Genomic DNA, 20,616 nt, shown 5'->3' with positions numbered 1-20,616 from the left:
GTAGACAACAGCCCACTTACTCATCTCCCATCGAGCCTCATCCATAATTGATCCCGCACTGCACTTATCCAAATAGACAGAGGAGATGCCCGGGGCACGTGGGGCTCTGGGAGGGTTTTCTGCTGATGAGCCTATCCTCCGAATTAATGGCTGTAGTGAGAAGCACTCACAGCCATGACCTGTTGTAACTAAAGGGGGCTGACGCCTTTCCTTCGATCAAGAATGACAAGGAAGAGAGAAAGAAACTACTCCCTAAATGCTCTAAAGGACTGTTCTGAGATTACTCCTAGTAATCGAAGCAGTTTGAGGGGATTGGTCTAAGACAGCTTTGAACTCAGGTTCATAAAGACCTCAGCAAGTCTGGACCTCAAGCCCCTTTGATCACGGCCTCTACTTGAGGCCATATACCTCTGCCCCATCTCCCCTCCAGAATAAATGCCAAATGGATCAAAGGTTTAAATATTTTTAGAAAGAATTAGTTAGAATGCTTAAAGACAACATAAAGTGAACATTTATCAGATGAGTAAAGATTCTGTGATAAGAAAGAGAAAAGCGGTCCCTGACATTTGGGAGAGCTGGCCCAGCACTCACAGCTAGGCGCTGGAGTTTTCCTGTCGAACATAAACAATTTCATACAATGTCAACGTCAGACAAGGTCACAGGCAAGACAAAAGCAAGACCACTCTGTAATCATCTCTGAACTGTACTCATTGGCCAGGAAGCCGTAACAAAGTACCACAAACTACACGGATTAGATAACACGTAAGGTCTGGCAGTTCTGGAGACTGGAAGCCTGTGATCAAGGTGTCTGCGAGACCACGCTTTCTCTGAAGGTGCAAGGGAAGGAGCGGTTCCGGGCCTCTCTCCTAACTTCTGGTGGTTCCTGGGCTTATGGCAACAGAACTCCGATTTCCACATGGTGCTCCCCCTGTAGTGCATCTCTGTCTACGTATCCCTTTTTTGTAAGGACACAAGTCATATTGGTTTAGGGGCCCACACTACTGGCCATTTCTAAATAAGGTCATATTCTACAGTACTGGGGGTTAGAACTTTAACATATGAACTTGAGGAGTAGACAATTCAACCCATAACCCATGAACTTGGACAAAAACAAGGACATTGTCCAAACCATAAAAATGATCAAACATCTCCTGTATGTTTCTTAGGGCTCTGTAACAAATTACTACACGTTTAGTGCCTTAAAACAACAGAAATGTATCATCTTACAGTTCTGGAGGACAAAAGTATGAAATCAGTCTCACTGGGCTGAAATCAAGGTACAGTCAGTGCAGTGCCTCCTCCAGTGGCTCTAGGAAAGAATCCATCCCTTGCCTCTTTCAGGTTCTGGTGGCTGTAGGCATTCCTTGGCTTGTGGACACATCCCTCCAGGCTTCAATGTCAGCATCCTCAAATCTCTCAGCTCTATCTTTACACTGTCTTCTCCTGAGAGAGAGAGAGAGACAGACAGACACAGAGAGCAGGTATGTGTGAACCTCTGCCTCTCCTTTTTTTTTTTTTAAGTTTATTTATTCATTTTTGAGAGAGAGCAAACATACGCACAAGTGGCGGGGGGGAGAATCCCAAGCAGTTCTGCACTGTTGGTGCAGGGCCCAAACTCACAAACTACAAGATCATGACCTGAGCTGAAATCAGACACTCAACCAACTGAGCCACCCAGGCGCCCCTCTGCCTCCCTTTTACATAAACATTTGGGAATATATTTAGGGCTCACCTGAATAACGCAGGATAATCTCCCCATCTCAAGATCCTTAACCTAATCCCAGCTGAAAAGACAAGTTTTCCATCTAAGGAAATATTCGCAGCCTCCAGGGATTATGATCTGACGACTGTGGCAGCCATTATTCAGACTACTCTACCCCCGGCCCTAGCTAATGAGGGTGACTGCTACTTCTTTGTCAATTATAGCTTTAATCTCACTTCATTCCTAGCACTTTCTAAATCAGATTTATTAGAATATGCAATCACAGACTTGCCTTCACTTCCAGAAAGTGTCCAGTTCAAAGAAAAGCCTTATTTCCTTAAAACCTTCTCAAAACTACTTGACCCAGGTGCAGATCCTGTAAGTCCTTTGTATACTCCTGATGAGGTGCCTCACAGTTCTCTCCCATAATGTATGGCTTCTGTGTTGCAAACAGTCAATAAACCCAACTTTGTTCAACTACAGGTATATCCACGGTTGCATTTAGCTGGAGAAAATAACAGTAGCATAAAAGCCATAAGAAGTATCACAAAGAAGAAAAGGCCTAAGTTTGTCTACATAAGAGTGACATTATCAAAAACTGGCAGAATAAGAATCTCCAAAAACCCTCTTGACCATAAAAGCAATGGGATCACTGGCAAAAACTGTCAGAATCAACTGCTTTAGAATGTTAGAAATTAACCAAAAGTTTGTAGCGATCAGGGATGGGGTGCTTTTTCAAGGAAAACAATGAATCTTGATAAGAACCTAGAGCTTTGTGACATTTTAACTTGCCCTAGTCCCGCCCCCTGCTCTCCAGCCCACAATAACCTTGAAAACTAACGACCCATAATCACTAGCAAATCACTGGGAAAACCGGCAGCCCAGCAGCCCAGCTGCCACTGATGGAGTCAGAACAGAGTGGAGCTTTTCAGAGCCCCAATGTCAGAGCATCATCATCACTTGATCTGGCAGTCCCCTGGAAAACCCCACTTGTAAGGCTCATCCTTAGTTGACCTGGCTCAGAGCTCAGCCAGTGTAAACAGTCTTTTATTTCCTCCCCCAGGAGCTTTTGTCAAAAACAGTAAGTAGCAATTATATAACATTTTAGCTGCCTGAAGGAGAAATAAGTTTGGGCAAACAACGAGCTAATAACCAAAAAACTTAAAAGGAAAAGCTGGAGAATGAGAATTCCATAGAAGGTTTGGAAAAGGAGGCCATGCACACACAGAAAACTGTGCACATGCCTAGGGTTGTGTGCATGATCAGGAAAGGTAGGAGAAGGCAGTAAGCTATCACCGCTGGCTCATCTTGGGGCCCCCTGTGAGCAGGAAGTAGAGACCAAGCCAGCGCTGTAGATGCTAGGCTGTGTGGTGAAAGTGTGCCCCACATAAAGAACCCCTTGACAAAGCCTGGGAGACTTTCTGGTTCCAGGGACTTAAGGACATCTCTATCCAATCAATGGCTGACCACGAGGCTGAGAAGAGACTTCAGTGGCCACAAACAACAAAAAATACAGAGACTTTATAGAGTTAGCACGGTAGAGTCACTAAGCAAATAAACAACAACAGCAGTAACAGAAACAGCAAAACAACAAACCCTGGGAAGGAGGGACAATCTGATTTCCAGAGTTGTCACGTCATGTTATTTAGAATGCCCAATTTCCAACAATAAGACATAAGATACGCAAATAAAAAAGAAAGTGTGGCCCATACACACACACTCACAAAAATGCCCATGCAAATAGTCTGTGAGGAAGCACAGGTGTTGGACTTACCAGACAAAATCTTTAAATCAGCTCTTTTAAGTATGCTCAAAGAACCAAAGGAAACCATGTCTAAAGCAGCAAAGGGGGAGATGCCTGGAGTGCTGGCAGCAAGATGGCGGACCAGGAGAGCCCAGCCTCCACACCCCCACAAACACTGACTTCAGGACAGATGACTTCCCATGTCTCCAGGGGAAGAGATGAACACCCAGATCCATAACATCCAAAGAACCAAGAGTAGGCTGAATATCAGAAAATCTTCTATTAGACACATTAAAATCAAATTGTTCAAAGTCAAAGACAGAATTTTGAAAGCGGCGAGAGAAAAAAGCTACTCACCACATACAAGGGAGCCCCCGTGAGACTGTGAGAGGATTTCCCAGCAAACCCATGAAGGTCGGGACAGAGGATACACTCAAAGTGCTGAAAGGAAAAAAACAAAACAGAAATGTCAACAAAGAATACCTTACCCGACAAAGCTGTCCTTCAGAAATGGAGAGAAAAAGACTTTCCTAGGCAAACAAAAGCTGAGGGAGTTCCTCACAACCAGACCTGTCTTATGAGAAATGCTAGAAGGAGTTCCTCACGTTGAAAGGTAGGGATACCACGTGGAACATGAAAACATATAAAGTAGAAGACTGTCTGGTGAAGGTACGCACACGGCAAAATTCAGAATACCCTAATTCTGTAATGGTGGGGCATAAATCACTCCTAATGCCAGCATAAAAGTTAAAAGACTCGGGGCACCTGGGTGGGTCAGTCAATTAAGCAGCCGACTTCTGCTCAGGTCATGACCCCAAGGTCCATGAGTTTGAGACCCGCATCAGGCTCTGTGCTGACAGCTCAGAGCCTGGAGCCTGCTTCAGACTCTGTGTCTCCCTCTCTCTCTGTCCCTCCTCTGCTCACTCTCTGTCTCTCTCTCAAAAATACATAAACATCAAAAATTTCAAAAAAGTTAAAAGACTCAAGTACTTAAAATAACTATAGCTAAATAACCTGCTAATTGGTACATATCATAAAAGGATGTAAATAGTGACATCGATAACATGGGGCAGAGGGGGTAAAAGTGTGGAGTTTTTGTATGTGATGGAAATTAAGTTATCAGCTTAAAATGAACTGTCATAACTAGAAGATGTTTTATGTGAGTTTCGTGGTAATCACAAAGAAGAAACCTGTAGTAGAAACACAAAAGATATGGAGAAAAGAATCAAAACATAACACTATAAAAAAGTCATCAAGTCACAAAGGAAAACAACCAGAGGAAGTAAGGAATTACAAAACAGGCAGAGAAGAGTTTTTTACAAGAAAACAGTCTATGTCTTTACCAACCAGCAATTATTTTTAAAGTAAGTGGATTAAATTACCCAGTCAAAAGACAGACTGGATGAACAGGTAGTCAGGGGAGGCCTCTCTGTGGAGGTGGTAGTGAAACAGTCCTAACTGAAGGAAGGGAAGGTGGCAGGCAGGTGTCCTTGGGAAGTGCGTTCCAGGCAGAGAGAAGAGCCACTGCAGAGACCTGGGCAAAGAGCTTGCTGGGGAGGGAGATGAGGCAGAACTAGAGGCCACAGAGTCTGAAGTGCAGGAGAGGGAGGTGGAAGGGTCTCCTAAGGGAAGCTTCTGGGGCCTTAATGGGGTGTAAAGGGTGGAGGATTGGTTGGTGGTGCTCTCGTGGACTGGAGGCTAGGGGGTACAGAATTGAGGAGGCCAGATCAGTGAGGAGGGGAGAGACAGAGGTGGCTTCATCTCTGGTGGGAGCTGGGAAAACAGTGAAGTGGGCGTATTGAAGAAATATTTTAGGGCCAGAGCTGATGAGATTTGCTAACACACTGAACGTACACCTCCTGGCACAAATTTCTCTGTTCCTTTTAGAGGCTTCATTCTTCTCTAATCTATTTGTAGAGAGAACAAATGAGGGCATTTTCAGAAAGCTGTCAAGAATGAGAGATGAAGAGATGAGGTTAAAGCCTCCCCACCCCCAACCTGGACTCTCTCAATTGAAGCACGGCACATCCCCAAAGAGAACCACATGAGAATGTCCATGGCAGCTTTCCCATAATAGCCCCAAACTGGAAACAACCCACATGTGGCTCAATAGTCAAATGGACAAATAGATTGTGTGTATTCCTACTATGGAATACTCAGCAACAGTGAAAAAGCAAAATGGAATGCATCTCAAAAACATTATGTTTTGAGGGGCGCCTGGGTGGCGCAGTCGGTTAAGCGTCTGACTTCAGCCAGGTCACGATCTCGCACTCCGTGAGTTCGAGCCCCGCGTCAGGCTCTGGGCTGATGGCTCGGAGCCTGGAGCCTGTTTCCGATTCTGTGTCTCCCTCTCTCTCTGCCCCTCCCCCGTTCATGCTCTGTCTCTCTCTGTCCCAAAAATAAATAAAAAACGTTGAAAAAAAAATTAAAAAAAAAAAAAAAACATTATGTTTTGAAAAAAAAAAAAAAAGTCAGACAAAGAAGAGAGGATTCTGATGATTCCACTAGTACAAATCTGAGCACTGGCACCCTTCATTTAATTGGTAGTGACAGAAATCCCAACAGTGGTATCCCAAGGTGACAGTGGTTACCTTTGGGGCAGGAGGCATAGATGGACTGGAAAGGGGCAGGAAGTGACATTCTGGAAAGCTGGAGATGCTCTAGATCTAGATCTGTAAAAAAGTCACTGGCACCAGGGATAAATCAATGAGAGGACATGTGCCCCTGATAGGAAGTCATGAGAAGGGCACTTCCCCCAAATTCCCAACTCCAGTGCAAGCGTGAGCAAATCATCACAGAAACTCAAACTAAAGATCCATCTACAAAACAGCAATATTCCTCAAAACTGTCAAGCTTGTGAAAAACAAGGAAACCATCAGAGACCAGAGAGACCTGAAGAGACGTGGTATGCTGCATGGGATCCTAGAACAGAAAGAGGGCATTAATGAAGAAGGTGGGTGAAATCCATATGAGCTTTATTCATAGTAGCATACCAACCCTGGTTTCTTAGTTGCAACAACTGTATTGTGATAATATGGATGCTGACATTAGGGAAAACTCAGTGTAAAGTATTTAGGAATTCTGTACTATCTTCACAGTTTTTTTCTGATGATAAAATTATTCAAAAGTAAAAAGATTATTTTTTAAAAGTCATTGAGGGGCACCTGGGTGGCTCAGTCAGTCAGGTGTCCGACTGAATATTTAGACTTGTCATTTTACTGTGTAAATTAGCTCTTAATAAAATATTTGTGGCGGGGGAGACAGAAGCACATAACATGCTCCCTGACCCAGCCAGCACACCGCCCAGCTGCAGCCTTCGGGAGCCCAGCCAGCAACAGTAGTGACAGAACCGGGTCCCGGGAAAGGGCTGCTGACTTGCCCTCCGACACCTCCTGCCTCTCCCCAGCACAGGGCAGCAACACATCAGCCACAGTGGGCCACATATCATTCTCTCCAAGGGATCTGAACATATTTTCAAAAATCCATTTTCCTTCTTAAATGTTATTGTTGAAAATCCCAGTCCAGGGATGTGATACGGATCTCAGCATTCAGTGAGAGAGGTGGCCGCTGAGGCCTCTCCGTCTCCAGTCACCCCCAGGGGTCTGCCCTGGGCCAGGTGTGGGGCTGCTTGCAGGAGGTGAAAGAAAAACCAACAGCTCCGGTGAGAAGGTGGGTCAGGCCAAGTCTGCCCAAGAGAGCCATTAAAAGCACGACTCCAAAGCCAGGCTGGGGGTTCGAATCCTAGCTCTACCACTTACCAGCTGAATGCCTGTGGACATGTTAGTTAACTCCTGAGCACTCCAAACCTACAGGTGAAATAGGAATAATGATTCCTTACAGAGCCCTAAATTTTTTACATATTGATCTTTAAAGTGTAAGGACCCACCACCTCTCTATCTCTATAATCCTGGGGATTACATCCTGTTTCCTGACATTGGAGCTCCACTTCAATATCTTCTACCCCGCACTCCCACTAGCTCTCTAAACTAGGAGACCCAATCCTCTAGGATAAGGCCTTTCCTTTCACCCACAAATACCTAGTGAGCCCTCTTCCACTGGGGGGACACGCCAAACAGTGAACCAGGCCAGAATCCGGCCTCTGTTTACAGCTTAGATCTCACCTCTCAGGTCCGCCAGCACACTCTTTCCATATGGAAGGACTTTCTTTTCTTCCCCTACCCCTCATACCTTGTGACTTTTTTTTTCAGTGTTTGTTTGTTTGTTTGTTTGTTTTGTTTTGAGAGGCATAGAGAGACAGAGCACAAGTTGGGAAGGGGCAGAGAGAGAAGGAGACACAGAATCTGAAGCAGGCTCCAGGCTCCGAGCTGTCACCACAGAGCCCAACTCGGGGCTCTAACTCAAAAACCGTGAGATCATGACCTGAGCCAGTCAGACGCTTAACCGACTGAGCCACCCAGGCACCCCATAGTGTTTATTTACTTTTGAGGTTGGGGGGGGGGGGGAGAGAGAGAGAGACAGACAGACAGACAATGATTGGGGGAGGGGCAGAGAGAGAGAGGGAGACACAGAATCCAAAGCAGGCTCCAGGCTCTGAGTTGTCAGCACAGAGCCCGACACAGGGCTTGAACCCATGAACCACGAGATCATGACCTGAGCTGAAGTTGGATGCTTAACTGACTGAGCCACCCAGCTGCCCTTCCTTGTGACTAACTTCTAAACATCCTTCAGATCACCCTGAACTGTCACTTCCACCAGGAAGCCCTCACTGACCCCCCCCCCCCTTGCCCAGCCCATGTCTCTCCTAACTTCCCCACTAGCCAGGGACTCCTTACTTCTGTTATATACACTGCTAAGTCATCTACAGAACCCAGCTCAAAGCCTGGCACCTGCAATCACTGAGCATCTGTTGAGTGAATAAGTAAATGAATGAGTGAATGACCTGGGAGAATAAGGAAGGCTTCTTCATGAAGAAGGTGGCATTTCACTGGGTTTTGAAGGATGAGTGGAAGTTAACCAACAGAAGAGTGGGAGGAGGGAAGGTCTAAGGGTGTTCTGAAGGCTTACACTTTCTGGGGCCCAAAGGGGAGGTGTCAGTCCAGGCTAAGATATTAGGCTAAGATTTTAGGGCTTGATCTTGTAAGCCAGGGCCTGTCAGCCCAACAGAACATTCAAACTGCCTGGGACCCAACTCTGTAGACTCTAGTCCAGGCAATCTAGATCCCTCAGATTCTGAGGACATCTAAGGTCAGGGACCCCGCTGGAGCATCAAGTGGAAAGTCAGAAAGATTTCCAACCACAAAGGGACACAATCCCATCTTCAGATCTAACACTGTATCAGAAGTGAGGCCAGACAGAAGCCAAGAGTGAACAGGATGGCAGAAAGGGGAAAAAGTCAAGAGACTGGGGTTTCCCATTGACTGCAGGACACAAGGGAAACAGTGTGGGTCAGTGATAAAGGTGAGCTGTGATTCCACTACTACTGAAGCAGGTGGAAAATCTGAGAAGTAGGTGTGATCTGTGTATACTTGTGGCACAACTCATCCCCCCACCCAACACACATACACAAAAACACACATGCACACAAGCACATACACACACACTCAGCCCTTTCTTGCTGAAGCCAGTAGTCCATCACAGTAGATTACATATAGACACCTGCATGCTAAGTCTGGCTAACAGATCTCCAACCTTATAAAAATTTGCTTGCACACAACACTGGCAAGATGAGGCCCGACACAGCACCAATTTCCACTGTATCCGTTTCCACAGAACGAGAAGACAAGTAGTGGCTTCTAGAAAGAGCTTCAGGCTCCAATGGTTTTGCCTTTTCTGAGAAGCAACTACTCTTTCATCCACACTGGGTGGGGGCAGAGGGAGGCGGCACAGACAGACAGTGGCTATGCTCTTGCTCATTATAGCCAAGTCCTGACATAGAAAGAAGAAAAAAAATACAGTTTGCACTATCTTCAAATATCACAGTGTTGTGACTTATAACAGCACCCACTGTATCTTGTTGCATTCCAACGGCCAAAAGGGGAAAAAAAAAATTGAATTACCATGCTAATGTCTTCTCTTTTGGTGAAATCTGTGATTCAGGTATGTGGATATAAAATACATCATTAGTTGCTTTTAAGCTTGTCTTTAATGATGAAAAAACATTGCAGGGCATGAGGGGGAGACGTAACTAAACTCACTCACTGGCAGCACTGGGAGCCTCTTGTAAACCGTAATGTGACAGTGCAGTTTCTTTTTTCCTCTGAGATGACAGTTAATTCCAGACCAGGAAGGCTGTCAAAAATGCTTAGTTCTGCTCCACTTGAGTTAATTACCGGCCCTGGGGCAGGCTGCCCTCCACTCCTCTGCTAATGGGGCTGGGCTCCAGGTAAAAAATCCATTTGCAAGAATGTTTTCCTTGCTCCAGATCTAATTTATTGAATATCAAATATTTATGCCAATGCAATTAAAGTGACAACATTGCTCTCCCTTCTCCCCTGCCCCCTAGTCGCAGACAAGCCCAGGCTTGCTGGCAGAATGCTTTATCCCGTCAACACAGGGTAAAACTTCTGCTTGAGCTTCTAAAGCAAGAGCTTTGAAACCTCTTCAATCCATAAAGTCACTTGGGACTTTACCTTTATCTTCTTTTGTAGGCAGCTACGTGACAGGTTATGGAGCAATGGCTGAGACGCTAGGGCAGAAGGCAAAGCGAAGAGAGAAAAGCCTGACTGTGGCTTGAATTCTACCCAAATCCTCTGTGGTCCTCTGTGTTCCAGGCACCAGACTGGGCACTATAGTTGAGAGAAATGGAATAGACTCCATCCATATCTCTATCAGTCTCCCAGCTTGACAGAGGGACAGCTTGGGGTATGTATAGAAAAGGTTCCAGAAACAGATCTTTTAGGGTCTTTGGTTTGGGGTCCCCAAGGCTTGAAGACCATCCAAGGCTCCATCCCATCCAACCAGCCTAACTACAAAAAGTTTCAGGTCCAGCAAAGCATATTCCACCTTTCCCAAGACTCTATTCACCCAGCAAGAAGGCCTCAGATTATCCAGACTCTGGAGCTTTGGGGCATTCCCTGTGGGGACAGTGCCCAGCCCCCAACGTCACATCACCCCCATGAGTCTCTTGCACCACAAAACACATGGTTTGACATCTACCCCAAACAGAGGGGTGGCTGGTAAAGATAAGCCAGAGAACAGTCTAATGTGCAAAGGAAATGCATTTGGCTAAAGGAGGAAGGATTTTTTCTTTTCTTTCCAGAAGTAAGGGAACTCAGCAAAACTCAGGCCAGCAGGTAATATTGTATCTGTGGGATATCTGACATTGTGCTGTGGCCCCTGGCTGGGATTTTTTTCTTTAGGGACCTTGCTGTCTACACCCACCTCTCTACCTCTCCCTTCCTGCAATGAAACAAAGACCTTTCCTTGGGTCTGAACTGGGTTTTAAAGGAGAAACAGGTATGCACAGGGTAAACCACAAGGCTTAGTAAAGGGAGCACAAGACTTTGTGTTCAAAGAACTGAAAATAGATTGATTTTTATTCGAGCCTGAATTGCAAGGGAGTGAGCCCTGGGACTATAAGCATCAAATGAGGTAATCTAAGCATGGTAGAAAATGTCAAGTCCTAGATAAATATGAATTACTCTCCACATCACAGAGGTATTGGGGAACCAAATGATGTTATATGCACACTTGTGTTACATAAATTGTAGTTGTTATAAGACATTTTGGAAGAAGATGGATTAAGCTTTAACCATGGAGATAAATCAGAAAAAAACATATCTGTTAATATCTTTTGATCCTACCTTCTTATAACTGTTCACAAACAGAATTTTTGTAAATTTCCTTTCTGTTCTCTTTTTCGGATGAACATACACTACCCAATTTTAATATTCACTACCCAGTTTAATACCCAATATTTTTGACTTCCTGTCAGTCTGACTACCATGCTTTAGTTTTGAGGCTTTGTGATCATTTCGTATGGCCAGACAATTCTTTGTGAGTGTTGGAGGAAGAGGCTTGGTATTGCTATCCTTTTCTTTCTATGTCTTCTGTTACCACCCTATTCAAAGACATGATCATACCACCCCTCAACTACTGCCATAATTTCTTAGCTGTTTACTATGCCTCTAGCTTCCTCTTGTCTCCAAATCATCTGCCCCTTGGCTGCTCAAATAGTGATGTCATTTTTCCTTTAAAAGTAACTATAGGGACGCTTGGGTGGTTCAGTCCATTAAGCATCCAACTCTTGATTTTGGCTCAAGTCATGATCTCGTGGTTTGTGGGATTAAGCCCCAAGGTGGGCTCTGGGCTGACAGAGCTTGGGATTCTCTCTCTGCCCCTCCCCCACTCTCTCTTCCCCCCCCACCTCTAATAAATAAACAAACACTTACAAAAATAAAGGTAACTATAGAAGAACTTCTACTATAGCCATGGTGATAAGACAAGAAAAAAAAAGAGGTAAAAACCACTGGGAAAGAAGAAGCAGACTTACCATTATTTACAGACAATTTAATCATATATCAGAAAACAATAACAATAAAAAAAACACAGAAAGGGGCACCTGGGTGGCTCTGTCAGTTAAGCATCTGACTCTTGGTTTTCTCTCAGGTCATGATTTCATGGTTTGTGAGATCGAGCCCAGCACTGAGCTCCATGCTGACAGCATGAAGCCTGCTTAAGATTCTCTCTCACCCTCTATCTTTGCCCCTCCCCCCACTCACATGCACATTCTCTCAAAACAATCATTTTTTTTTAAATCACAGAAAATCGATTCAAACTAATGAAAAAGGTCAGTAAACTGGTCAAATACAAAATAAATTTGCATGAAACAATTGTTTTATATACTAACAATAGCCAGTTAGAAATAGAATTTTAAAAATATGGTTCACAATATATATCCATCTTCATGAGAATGTATCACAGAAACTGCCATGCAAAAGTAAATTTTGGATCTTCCATTCAAATATGTTCCTCCTCCAATGCTCAGCCTCGATAGGGGCTCTTCCATCTACCTATCTGCACAAGACAGAAACCTAGGATTCGTCCTTGCCCCCTCCCTCTCTCATACCCCAATATATAAATCTGTCACCAAACCCTGACAATATTACCTTTTGTCTGCTTCTCTCCAACCAAACTGCCTTCATCACTTCTCACCTGAAGGATTGTAGTAGCTCCTCACTGTTCTCTTTTGGCTTCCTCGTTCTCTCCAATCTGTTTCCACAAAGCAGATTAAGGATCTTTTGAGATTTGAAGATAAATCATATACCACCCTGCCGACAACTCTTCACTAGTTTATAAACCCCATATCTTCACCATGGTTTACATAGCTTGGCTTACCATGGTCCTTGCTAACCCTTCTACCCACTCACTTCTTCATTCCCTGTGCCCAAGGCACACCATCTTCCTTTTGGTTTCTCAAATGCCCCCAATCTCTTTCCCACCTGAGAGCCTTCACTTTCCAAATTCCCTGCTGGGAATAAGGATTAGTGATCTTCCTTCAAGAAGGTTAGGCAGAGACAGGGGACCTTAGTCCTTGTCAGAGATCTCCCTGACTCCTTGGGCCTCAGTTTCTCCACCTACAACATAATTTGGTTGAACTAGAGGTTCTCTCTGGAATTCTATGAGGTGAAGATTCAGTAAGAGGTAACAGCAGTTGAATTGATGGAGAAGAATGGGAAGTGGGGAGAGGGTAGAGAGGAAGTAGTCCTGGGAAAGATGGCAGAGAAAGGAAAGCTAGAAAATAAAAGGCAAGCACTTTCTGTGTATTTAAAATACTAAATGCTGGGGCGCCTGGGTGGCTCAGTCGGTTAAGCGTCCGACTTCAGCTCAGGTCACGATCTCGCGGTCCGTGAGTTCGAGCCCCGCGTCGGGCTCTGGGCTGATGGCTCAGAGCCTGGAGCCTGCTTCCCATTCTGTGTTTCCCTCTCTCTCTGCCCCTCTCCTGTTCATGCTCTGTCTCTCTCTGTCTCAAAAATAAATAAACATTAAAAAAAATAATAAAATACTAAATGCTGTCACTTTATTTTTATTAGAACAACTCAACATTAAATCTTCACAGGATTTGGGATCATCATAATAATCTTGTCACGAAGAGAGAAAAAGCCAGCCAACTTGTATTTAAATATTAAATGTATGCACTACACTGAAAACTTGATTCCATTCCATGAAAATAATCCACATTATCCAAAGCCAAGAAAAAAAAAAACAAAAACAAAAACAAAACAAACAAAAAAAAACAACCTCATTCATCCATGTAAACAATTTCTAGGTAGCCAAAGGAAGGAACATACTGGCTGCTTCTGCTCCTGGCTTCCACGAAACTCGTGGTTGCCTACTCAGTTCTCCTTCTCTCTTCCTAGCATAAGTGTGGCTTCATTCAGAAAAGCAATGTACCCAGTTAAAATGCTACATTTCCCAGATTCCTTTGCCTACAAGGGTGGCCACATAGCATCATCTGGCAAATGATATGTAAGAATAAATTACAGAGAAATGTTAAAGGCAGGGTGGACTTAGCTGGCACATGTCCTTTTTCATACTTTGTTTTTTTTATCCTTTCTTCTTCCTTCTTCAACCATCTTGTGTCCTTGAGGTGTCCATATGGGACAGGCCAAGGGAATTAGAGACCTCTATTTAAATCCCAGCTCTACTACCTGCAAATTCTATGAATTTAGACCGTTCATTTTAACCTCTCTGAGCCACACTCTAGTCTACCAAATGGGAGTCATGATGCCTCACTTGTGATACTATTAGGATTGACTGAAATATTTGATCAAACACAGGTGCAGTGCTTTTTAAATCATATAGCTCTTCAAAAGTACTAGATTATTTGTTTGTTTGCCTCCCTCCCTGTTTTATGACAGGTTTTCCTCCCCACTTAAATCTAAAATACTTCAGAAGTTAGAATGTCATATTTCTATAGGACATTCTTTCATAATAGGAATACCTATTTCCTTGACATGATATCAATCTATTATTTTTTTAGGTTTATTTATTTTGAGAGAAATACAGAGTGAGGGAGGGAGGGGCAAAGAAAGAGGGAGTGAGAGAATTCCAAGCAGGCTCTGCACCACCTGTTGTGGAAACTGACATGGGACCCAAAATCACCAACTGTGAGATCATGACCTGAGCCAAGACCAAGAGTCAGATACTTAACCGACTGAGCCATCCAGGCACCCTGTTACCAATCCATTATGTTATCAGATGCCAGAGGTCCTTTTGTATACACTCTGGCCACATGCAAATCCTAAGTTAATTTGCATTCCCCAAATGTGACTTCAATTATCTTCTAAGTCAACCAGAAACTTAAGATGCACCATCCTTTTAAAATATGTATTTTTTCAAAGGTGTGAGTCTATTTTCTTGAGCATTTGAGGGGCCCTATCAATATCCTTCAATTTTAGCAATTTTTCTTGAATTATTTCTTTAATAATGTCTTCCCTTTCATTGTCTGTTTTCTCATTCTTGAACTCTTATTATTTGGATGTTGGATCTCTTGGTCTGTTTCTCTAATTTTCTTATCTTTGGGTAAGATCTCTTACCTTTCTTATGTATCAGACAAAAAACCCTAAAGGCACAGAAACCATCCTACCTAGAAGGCAGTGGCAAATTAAAAATAACACGCTTCCCTAGTGCACAAACCAAAAAACCCAATCACTTAGATGTTTTTAAGTGTTCTCCTGGTTAACATTTGGGCTAAAGAAGAAAAATCAAAACTGTAAGTAGGCAATTCAAAAACAATGAAAAAGATAAAATCATATAGGAAATTTTACGGGATGAGGCAAAGCTGATTCACAGGCAAATTGATAACCTTAAATGCCCTTATGGTCAATCAGAAAAGGATGAAAGTGGGTAAAATAAACATCCATTTAAATAATTTGGTTTTTATAAAAGATTAAAAAAAACATGGAAAGAAATCTAGAAAATACAGTTAAAGCAAACACTATTGATTCGTAAACTTAACAGAAAAACTGTAAAGTTGATAGAGAAGTTTTAGAGCTGGTTCATGATATAGCCTTGTTTCCACCACTGAAGGAGTCATAAATAAATATTATAAATGAAAAAAGGGAAACCACAGATTTTAAAATTGTAAGAGGATTCTATGAATAATTATATGCTAATACTTTCAAAACCTCAGTGAAATGGATTATTTTCTGGGAAAGCATAACATACCAAAATTGCCTCGAGAAAAATTAGACTACCTGAAAAGACTGATAATAAAGGAAAAAAATGTAAAGAAAGTTGCCAAGTACTGCCTTCTAAAATGGCTTCCCGCCTCAGAGGATTTCATGGGTGCGGTACTTCAGCCTTTCACAGAACAAATAATTTCCATGTAACATAAACCCCTTCAGGGCATGAAAAAAGATGTAAATCATATCAGTTCATTTTACAAAGCTAAACCATTGACATAAGGTTTTGGATGAATCTCAAAAACATTATGGTGAATGAAAGAAGCCAGACACAGAGTACAAATTATATGATCCCAATTATATGAAGCTCAAGGCCAGACAATACTAATGTGTGATGACAGAAAGTACAGAAATGGTTGCTAGAGGTGGGGGTGGAGGACTGCCTGGAAGGAACCACAAGGGAACTTTCTGGGGCCATGAGAATGCTCCATATCTTGATCTGGTCGATGGCTACTGGGATATTTGTATTTGTCAAAATTCATCAAGTTGTACACTTAAGGTTTGCACATTGTACTGTGTGTAAATTATACCTTAAAAATGTACTCTTAGAAAAAAAACCTGGTGACCATGACTTAAAAGACAGCCAAAATAAATGAGTGAATTAATGAATAAATAATGTAACAAAGCAGGCTAATCACACTTAATATATTATATATGCAAAAGTAGTAAACAAAATGTTGGCAAACGTAATCCTGCAATAGATTAGAAGAATAATACATCAAAAAACTGCATGATTGTTTCAATATTATAAGTTTATTACTATACTAATCCAAATAAGAAAAAGCATTTCGTAATAATATTGAAATTAGTCTACAACATTCATTTATTCATGATTTTAATTCCTGATAAGCTCAGGTTAAAAAAAGATAATACCTCAGCATGACTGATAAATAATATCTATCCCAAACTGAAAGCCCAAATCATCCTTAACAGTGAAACTCAAGAGGCCACCTCATTAATGTCAAGAACAAAACAAGGATGGCCATTGTTCCCACTGATATTTACTATTGTTCTAAAGTTTCTAAGCAATGTAAAAAGACCAGAAATAGATATGAATCATAATTATGAGAGAAAGAAACAGAAGTATAATTTTTAGCCCATGATAATATTGTCTTTCTAGAGAACTCAAGAGGGCCAATTGAAAAACAATACTCTGACTGGTTACAAAATAAATACAAAGGCAAGGTAGGGATGCTCACTGAAGCATTATAATAAAGAACAACTGGAAACCACCTAAATGTCCAACAGTAGGAAACTGGGTAAGTTTACTGGAAGTAAACTGGAAGTATACACACACGATAGAATGCTATGTAGCAGTTAAGATGAATTAAGTAGATATAAAAATATTAAGTGGAAAAGAAAATGCAGGATTATATATACAGTGTGATACTTTAATGCTTAAAAACAGACTGAAGCGCCTGGGTGGCTCAGTCCAGTTAAGTGTCTGAGTCCTGATCTCAGGGTTGTGAGTTCAAGACCTATACTGGGCTCTATGGTAGGTTCTGCACTGGGTGTGAAGCCTACTTAATAAAATAATAAGAAGAAAAAATAAAATAAAACAAAATAAAATAAAATAAAAACAGACTAAACTATACTGTTTGGAAAAATACAAAAAAATAGAAGTAAAAGATACCAACTTCCATACACTGGCCACCTCTGGGAAGAGAGGAAGGGGAATGAGAGTGGGAGGAATACAAAGGGGCTTCCACTATGGTTGTACCTCTTTTTTAAGGAATAAAAAGACCTGGAGAAAGCTCTCCATCTGACCACCGGACCCAGTATGCCAGAAATAATCCCCAGAGAGTTCACTTGTGGCCCTACCAGTCCTCCACCCTCATTCCTGGCAAACACTTCTGATTTATGCCATCTGAGGTGAGTTTTGCCAGTTACTGAAATTTAAATGCAACCATTGGTTTCCTTTCAGATCTTCCTTGGTCTCCTTCTGAAAAACTGGCCTTTAGGAAGGACACCAAGAGTCCAGAACAGACACTTGACAGACTAAGAGTTGAAGGATACGCAACTCAGTGCTCCCGGCCACCATGCAAGTCAGGGGTACAGCCTCTCACAGGAGGCTACTCACCTCAAGGCACGAAGCAGACACCCAGAGGACAGGTACCCCTTGTGACACTTAACAGACTCACCTCTGTCACCGATCAAAATACCACGATACCAGGAGGACAACCCATGGAGAAAGACTCCAGTCACCACACAGGTACATGAGGGTTTCTCAACCTCAGCACTACTGACTTTTGGGGCTAGACAATTCTTTGTTGTGGGGACTGTCCTGGGTGTAACAGGGTGTTTAGCAGCACCCCTGGCTTCTCCCCACTAGACGCCAGTACTGGGTCCCCAGCTGTGACAACTAAAAATATTTCCAGAAGTTGCCAAATGTTCCCCAGGGAACAAAATCGCTCTTGTTCAGAACCACTGTGACAGAGAGGACAGATTAGGCAGAGGGGTGGAGGGGAGTTCGGGGTTTTTGTTGGTTTGGTTTGTTTTGTTTTGCTTAGGAATAAAATCATCCAGATATGTGCATTAGTATATGAAGAAGCAACAAAGGAATACTGAGGACATGAAGGAAAGCCTGCATGGTTAGGGAGCACACCATATTCAAGGGTGAGAAAACAGTATTATCAATCTATTGATCCTGTCGAACTAATGTGTAAGCTTCAGAGAACTGTAATTAAAAGTTGGCTAGAAACTTTCTAGAACTTGAAAATGTGAAGTCTAGGGGCGCTTGGGTGGCTCAGTCGGGATGATCATCTGACATCTGACTCTTGATTTCGGCTCAAGTCACGATCCCAGGGTCATGGGATCAAGCCCCAAGTCGGGCACCACACTGAGTGGAGCCTCTCCTTCTCTGTCTGCCCCTCCATCATTCATGCATGTGGTCTCTCTCTCTCTCTCAAAACATTAAAAAAAAAAAAAAAAGATTCTCTCTCTCCCTCTGCCCCTTCCCCTGCTCACTTTCTCTCTTTCTCAAGTTAAGTCTAAAGTTGCAAAGGAAAAAAAGAGGTTGAATAATAAAGAAAATTTTCAAAAAAATAAATAATGGTTCTGATCTACCAGATATTAGGTGAGTTGTAAATTATAAAAATTAAAACAGTGTAGAAAAGTAGACATAGCTGAAAAAATTAAAAGCCTGGAAACAGGCCTGAGTCTATGCAGGAATTTAGTATCAATTAAAGTGATGCTTAAATTCATGAGAAATGTAGCAGAATGCCCAATAAATGATGCAAGAACAATTCATTAACCATTTGGGGCAGGAAAAAATTCAAGGCCTGGCATCATACATCAAAATAAATTTCATCAATCAGCAAGTTATTACTTTAATTAAAATATAAAAATCTAGAATAAAATATAGATTAATATTTTTCTGATATTAGAAGAAAGACTTTCTAAACAAAACGAACTCAAAAAGGAAAGATAATATACTTGACTACACGAATATGCCAACCTTCCCATACATCAGCAAGCATTATAAACAAAATAAAATTCAGAAAAACTGTCACCTAACAAGTTATATTGACTTCTACTAAATACAATATGAAAAGGACAATATGTCATTCCCACTTTTTTCTGAGAGAGAGAGAGAGAGAGAGAGAGGGAGAGAGAGAGAGAATATCTTAAGCAGGCTCTATGCTCATTATGGAGCCCGACGTGGGGCTCGATCCCATGACCCTGGGAGCATGGCCTGAGCTGCAATCAAGAGTTGGACACCAGGGCACCTGGGTGGCTCAGTCGGTTAAGCATCTGACTTTGGCTCAAGTCATGATCTTGTGCTTTGTGAGTTCAAGCCCTGCGTCAGGCTCTGTGCTGACAGCTCAGAGCCTGCAGCCTACTTAGGATTCTGTGTCTCCTTCTCTCTCTGTCCCTCCCCTGCTTGTGATCTGTTTCTGTCTCTTAAAAATAAATCAACATTAAAAAAATTTTTCTAAAAAGAGTTGGACACCCAATCGACCAGGTGCCCCCACCCCCACTTTTTAAATGGACAAAAGGACACAACCATGCAATTCACAAGAAATAAAGGAGAAATGGCCAAAAAACATTAAGAAAAGTTAATCTCACTGGAAATTCACATCATGAAAATTAAAATATTGAGACATCATCTTTCTCCTATTGAATTGGCATGAATTTTTTAAAGTAATAGCCAGCATTTGGGAATTTCCATATCCTCTAGAGATAGTATTAATTTATGAACATTTCTGAAAAGGAATTTGACAACTATTTTCAAAGGCATTAAAAAGGTTCATATATACCTGAGAGTTACCGTTTATACCTCCAGCCCAGAACTTGCCCTTGAATTCTACAGGTGCATTTCCAACAGCCTCCCACCCAACATTGCCCCCCAGGGGCCTCTAACTGGTGCCTCAAAAAAACACGTCTAACACCAAGCTCCTGATTCCTACTGCCTTTCTGTGCCTCAAAGCTGTTCCTCCTATTGTCGCCTCCATCTCAGGAAAAGGTAACTCACCCTTACTAGTGTTCAGACCCAAAACCTTCATGTCATCCCTGACATCTGTCTTTTACTGACATCAAATCCTAGGGCATTACACTTTAAAGTAGTTGCAGAATGCAACTCTTTGTCACCACCCCTATCACCAACACTCTGGTCTGAGCCACCATCATTCCTTAACCAGACTACTGCAATAGCCTCTTTCCTCGCTCTGCCTCTGCCTGTGCTGTCTTCCACATTATCCTCATACAGCTGCCAGAAGGATCCTTTTCGTAGCCTGAGTCAAAGCAGACCACTCCTCGTTCAAAACCCTCCCGGTTCCCTTCTCAGAGAAGAGCAAAGCCATGTAAGAGTCTGTAAGACTGTGAAATTGTGGCTTGTAAGAAAAATAAATATTCAGTCATTCAGATAACTGTCTCCATAAAAACCCAAGAAGACGGGGCTGAGAGAGTTTCCAGGCTGGTGAAGACGTGCAGATTGGAGGAGAGAGGCACACTCAGAGGGAGCAGGGAAGCTCTGCTCTCTCCCCACATGCTTCGCCCTGTGTGCCTCTTCCATCTGACTATTC

General features: G+C 42.6%; 1 long non-coding RNA gene across 1 annotated transcript; it reads right to left on the bottom strand.

Annotated features, from left to right (window-relative positions):
* Positions 1 to 449: 449 nt before the first annotated feature.
* LOC131485794 (uncharacterized) lies at positions 450 to 3,719 on the bottom strand. Its single transcript, XR_009249020.1, has 2 exons — positions 3,477 to 3,719; positions 450 to 1,443 (listed from the first exon to the last, which is right to left on the bottom strand). It is a non-coding gene; the product is annotated as an uncharacterized LOC131485794 (long non-coding RNA).
* Positions 3,720 to 20,616: the final 16,897 nt, after the last annotated feature.

Source organism: Neofelis nebulosa, chromosome 9 (assembly GCF_028018385.1).
Source record: "Neofelis nebulosa isolate mNeoNeb1 chromosome 9, mNeoNeb1.pri, whole genome shotgun sequence".
Classification (NCBI taxonomy): domain Eukaryota; kingdom Metazoa; phylum Chordata; class Mammalia; order Carnivora; family Felidae; genus Neofelis; species Neofelis nebulosa.
Note: the sequence above shows the minus strand (reverse complement) of the source record. Positions and strands in the feature narration are given on the sequence as shown.